General features: G+C 56.2%; 2 non-coding genes and 1 pseudogene across 2 annotated transcripts; all 3 read right to left on the bottom strand.

Annotated features, from left to right (window-relative positions):
* The window catches only part of LOC124772623, a 3,651-nt pseudogene extending 3,579 nt beyond the window's left edge, over positions 1-72 (bottom strand).
* Positions 73-260: 188 nt separating this feature from the next.
* LOC124772631 lies at positions 261-415 on the bottom strand. Its single transcript, XR_007014100.1, has one exon. It is a non-coding gene; the product is annotated as a 5.8S ribosomal RNA (ribosomal RNA).
* Positions 416-766: 351 nt separating this feature from the next.
* Positions 767-2,675, bottom strand: LOC124772985. The gene has a single exon (XR_007014435.1). It is a non-coding gene; the product is annotated as a small subunit ribosomal RNA (ribosomal RNA).
* Positions 2,676-5,000: the final 2,325 nt, after the last annotated feature.

Raw genomic sequence — 5,000 nt, 5'->3', positions numbered from 1 at the left:
CTTGTTAGTTTCTTTTCCTCCGCTTAGTAATATGCTTAAATTCAGCGGGTAGTCTCGCCTGCTCTGAGGTCGTTGTACGAGGTGTCGCACGCCACACCGCCAGCCGGCTGTGCACGCTACCGAGAAAGTACCGGTATGCGAACCGCCAGGCGACGGGCGCGCATCGCACGTTTGAGGAGACGCGGCCGGCCCCACAGGCGGCCGCGACACTCCCAGGTCTGCGAAGCGGGGCAAACGCCGCGCGCTTCAGTATACGTAGCCGACCCTCAGCCAGACGTGGCCCGGGAACGGAATCCATGGACCGCAATGTGCGTTCGAAACGTCGATGTTCATGTGTCCTGCAGTTCACATGTCGACGCGCAATTTGCTGCGTTCTTCATCGACCCACGAGCCGAGTGATCCACCGTCCTGGGTGATCTTTTCTCAGTTTCCGCCGCCTCTTTCGAGACGGTCGCATAGGCGGGAGTGAGGCGTGTGGCGGCCCCTGTTCCAGCGTTCTGTGTCCAACGGCCTCACGGCCAACGGGCGTCGTACGGCTCCACACCGGAGCGGACAGGCACTCGGGCGAAAGTCATTCAAAACCGGCGCCAGGCGCCAGGTGCCGCACGCCAGCCGCTCCAGCGCTTCAGCGCTCGTACCACACAACATTGCCGCTAGTTTTGAGAGGCACGCGTGGTTCCGCACGCGGCGCACGGCTACTGCGAGCCGTACAGGTAGCGTGTTGCGCGACACGACACGCACATCGAAAGACATGCAGTCTAGTCGGTAATGATCCTTCCGCAGGTTCACCTACGGAAACCTTGTTACGACTTTTACTTCCTCTAAATGATCAAGTTTGGTCATCTTTCCGGTAGCATCGGCAACGACAGAGTCAATGCCGCGTACCAGTCCGAAGACCTCACTAAATCATTCAATCGGTAGTAGCGACGGGCGGTGTGTACAAAGGGCAGGGACGTAATCAACGCGAGCTTATGACTCGCGCTTACTGGGAATTCCTCGTTCATGGGGAACAATTGCAAGCCCCAATCCCTAGCACGAAGGAGGTTCAGCGGGTTACCCCGACCTTTCGGCCTAGGAAGACACGCTGATTCCTTCAGTGTAGCGCGCGTGCGGCCCAGAACATCTAAGGGCATCACAGACCTGTTATTGCTCAATCTCGTGCGGCTAGAAGCCACCTGTCCCTCTAAGAAGAAAAGTAATCGCTGACAGCACGAAGGATGTCACGCGACTAGTTAGCAGGCTAGAGTCTCGTTCGTTATCGGAATTAACCAGACAAATCGCTCCACCAACTAAGAACGGCCATGCACCACCACCCACCGAATCAAGAAAGAGCTATCAATCTGTCAATCCTTCCGGTGTCCGGGCCTGGTGAGGTTTCCCGTGTTGAGTCAAATTAAGCCGCAGGCTCCACTCCTGGTGGTGCCCTTCCGTCAATTCCTTTAAGTTTCAGCTTTGCAACCATACTTCCCCCGGAACCCAAAAGCTTTGGTTTCCCGGAGGCTGCCTGCCGAGTCATCGGAGGAACTGCGGCGGATCGCTGGCTGGCATCGTTTATGGTTAGAACTAGGGCGGTATCTGATCGCCTTCGAACCTCTAACTTTCGTTCTTGATTAATGAAAACATACTTGGCAAATGCTTTCGCTTCTGTTCGTCTTGCGACGATCCAAGAATTTCACCTCTAACGTCGCAATACGAATGCCCCCGCCTGTCCCTATTAATCATTACCTCGGGTTCCGAAAACCAACAAAATAGAACCGAGGTCCTATTCCATTATTCCATGCACACAGTATTCAGGCGGGCTTGCCTGCTTTAAGCACTCTAATTTGTTCAAAGTAAACGTGCCGGCCCACCGAGACACTCAATAAAGAGCACCCTGGTAGGATTTCAACGGGGTCCGCCTCGGGACGCACGAGCACGCACGGGGCGGTCGCACGCCTTCAGCTCGCCCCACCGGCAGGACGTCCCACGATACATGCCAGTTAAACACCGACGGGCGGTGAACCAACAGCGTGGGACACAAATCCAACTACGAGCTTTTTAACCGCAACAACTTTAATATACGCTGTTGGAGCTGGAATTACCGCGGCTGCTGGCACCAGACTTGCCCTCCAATAGATACTCGTTAAAGGATTTAAAGTGTACTCATTCCGATTACGGGGCCTCGGATGAGTCCCGTATCGTTATTTTTCGTCACTACCTCCCCGTGCCGGGAGTGGGTAATTTGCGCGCCTGCTGCCTTCCTTGGATGTGGTAGCCGTTTCTCAGGCTCCCTCTCCGGAATCGAACCCTGATTCCCCGTTACCCGTTACAACCATGGTAGGCGCAGAACCTACCATCGACAGTTGATAAGGCAGACATTTGAAAGATGCGTCGCCGGTACGAGGACCGTGCGATCAGCCCAAAGTTATTCAGAGTCACCAAGGCAAACGGACCGGACGAGCCGACCGATTGGTTTTGATCTAATAAAAGCGTCCCTTCCATCTCTGGTCGGGACTCTGTTTGCATGTATTAGCTCTAGAATTACCACAGTTATCCAAGTAACGTGGGTACGATCTAAGGAACCATAACTGATTTAATGAGCCATTCGCGGTTTCACCTTAATGCGGCTTGTACTGAGACATGCATGGCTTAATCTTTGAGACAAGCATATGACTACTGGCAGGATCAACCAGGGAGCTGCGTCAACTAGAGCTGAGCAGCCGGCCGCCCGGGAGTGTGTCCCGGGGGCCCGCGCGAACACGCAAGCGTCCGCTCAATCATTCTGCAAACAGGAGGAGGCTGAGCTCCCCTGCACAATACACCTCGAAACCCTCTCAGGTCCCGGCGGCGCGCAGCGCCGTCCCAAGTACTTGGTCGGGTTCGAGAGAGGCGCAATCGCCCGGAGTTAGGCGAGTAGACGCTTTCGGTGCGACCACCCGTGCTCCCAACTGAGCTTGCCGCTGCCGACAGAGGCCCGGGAGCGTGCTGTCGTGGCATTGCCGGCGGGAGACAACACGCGCCACCTACGGTGACCGGCAGCTCCAACGCCAGCGCCACAGAAGGACAAAAGCCCCACTTGGGTGCCGAAGCGAACTCTCCCAGCACAGCGCACGCGCCAACACATCCGCACAGCTGCGATACAAACCACCAGCGAGAACCGCTGGGGCGACCGAGCAGCAGACGGCGTCGCGGCGCCGAGCGCCGGGCGGCGGCGCATCCTCAACGCACACAGTCCTCAATCGGACCAGCACACTGAAGATGTCCACCGCGCTTCGCACCGGGCCCGCGAGGACCTACTTTGGCCGCACGGCGCCGCGCGCAGGGTGCGCCGGCGCGCAGCTGCGACGCCTGCCGCGTCCGTCGGCCGGCGCGCCTGCCACTGGCCGCCCCCACCAGCCGGCTGTAGCGCGTGCGCCCACGCACCGCGCGGCCAGCACGCCGGGAGGCGCCCCCTCACCGGCCGGGGACGGTCCCACCCAGCCACCGCCGCGTATCGCTTCACACCCAGATGCCGTTCAGTTTCGTCGGCATGGTGGGTATCGCTGGAACAACCGGTTAGTACCTCAACCTATCGTCGCCATCACCGATTCACCCCTAGCGAGAACAACCGCACCACAACAGGTTACCATTTCTTCATTTGCGTAACTTCACCAGAAAACGCAGGCGTCCATCGCCATTTGCAACTTCAACGATTATTGCATGCCTGTGTCAGGTGTCACGCCACACTACGTCTGCCCACATACACGCAACAAAATGTGCACGCCTAGACAATACGTGGAAGGTGGCCCCCGTACGTATGCGATGTCCATTGCTCGAACGACTGTCAACCGGCCTCTGTAGCATGTCGCAGATATGGAACGCGGTGCACCATGCCATCACGGTGTGTGAGGAGAGACGACTAGGTCCGAATACATCAACAGACAGCTCATGCTGATCGCCATCCACGGCGTCCGTTCCTCCCACACGTCTCTATGGCGTACCACACTGCAATCCAGCTCTCATAGGGAGACGACACGTAGCTGCGTGCACAATATTTGCACTGTATGGTCCGCCGTTTTTGGGCGCAGTCGTTGTACGGTCACACATGTGCCACGATGTATCATTCAGTACATAAGGACGAATGTGCAGTACAGATTGTGGTTCACGCGTACGACATCAGCGGACAGTTGACACAGGCCGCACCACAACGTAGCCTGCGTACGTCGCATGCGAAGGGCATTGAACATGCAAACTTGTCACCAACCAGCTTGCGAAGGCAGGGGGCAAGGTGGGGACGTGGGGACGTGGGGAGGGGTGGGGGGGGGGGCGGCATGTACGTCCTGCTGCCATCCACATTACAGTGTACAGCAGGAGCATGTGGAAAGTCAGCAAGACTTGCAAGGTGTTTAACATGAAGCGATACACAGGGGAGCGGGCAGTGCGAGTAGCGAACTATATTGCGAGGGTTGCGGGTGGGCAACACTACACTAATTGAACGAGTCGTATAACAATTACAGAGCAGGTTTAGGCGACAACGTGGGTTACGTTAGCGGACAACGTGGGTTAGGTTAGGGGACAACATGGGTTAGGTTAGGGGACAACATGGGTTAGGTTAGGGGACAACATGGGTTAGGTTAAGGCACAACATGGGTTAGGTTAAGGCACAACATGGGTTAGGTTAGGGGACAACATGGGTTAGGTTAGGGGACAACATGGGTTAGGTTAGGGGACAACATGGGTTAGGTTAGGGGACAACATGGGTTAGGTTAGGGGACAACATGGGTTAGGTTAGGGGACAACATGGGTTAGGTTAGGGGACAACATGGGTTAGGTTAGGGGACAACATGGGTTAGGTTAGGGGACAACATGGGTTAGGTTAGGGGACAACATGGGTTAGGTTAGGGGACAACATGGGTTAGGTTAAGGTACAACATGGGTTAGGTTAAGGTACAACATGGGTTAGGTTAAGGTACAACATGGGTTAGGTTAAGGTACAACATGGGTTAGGTTAAGGCACAACATGGGTTAGGTTAAGGCACAAC

Source organism: Schistocerca piceifrons, unplaced genomic scaffold (assembly GCF_021461385.2).
Source record: "Schistocerca piceifrons isolate TAMUIC-IGC-003096 unplaced genomic scaffold, iqSchPice1.1 HiC_scaffold_943, whole genome shotgun sequence".
NCBI lineage: Eukaryota > Metazoa > Arthropoda > Insecta > Orthoptera > Acrididae > Schistocerca > Schistocerca piceifrons.
The sequence above is the reverse complement of the archived record's forward strand: the minus strand, read 5'-3'. Positions and strand labels throughout refer to the sequence as shown.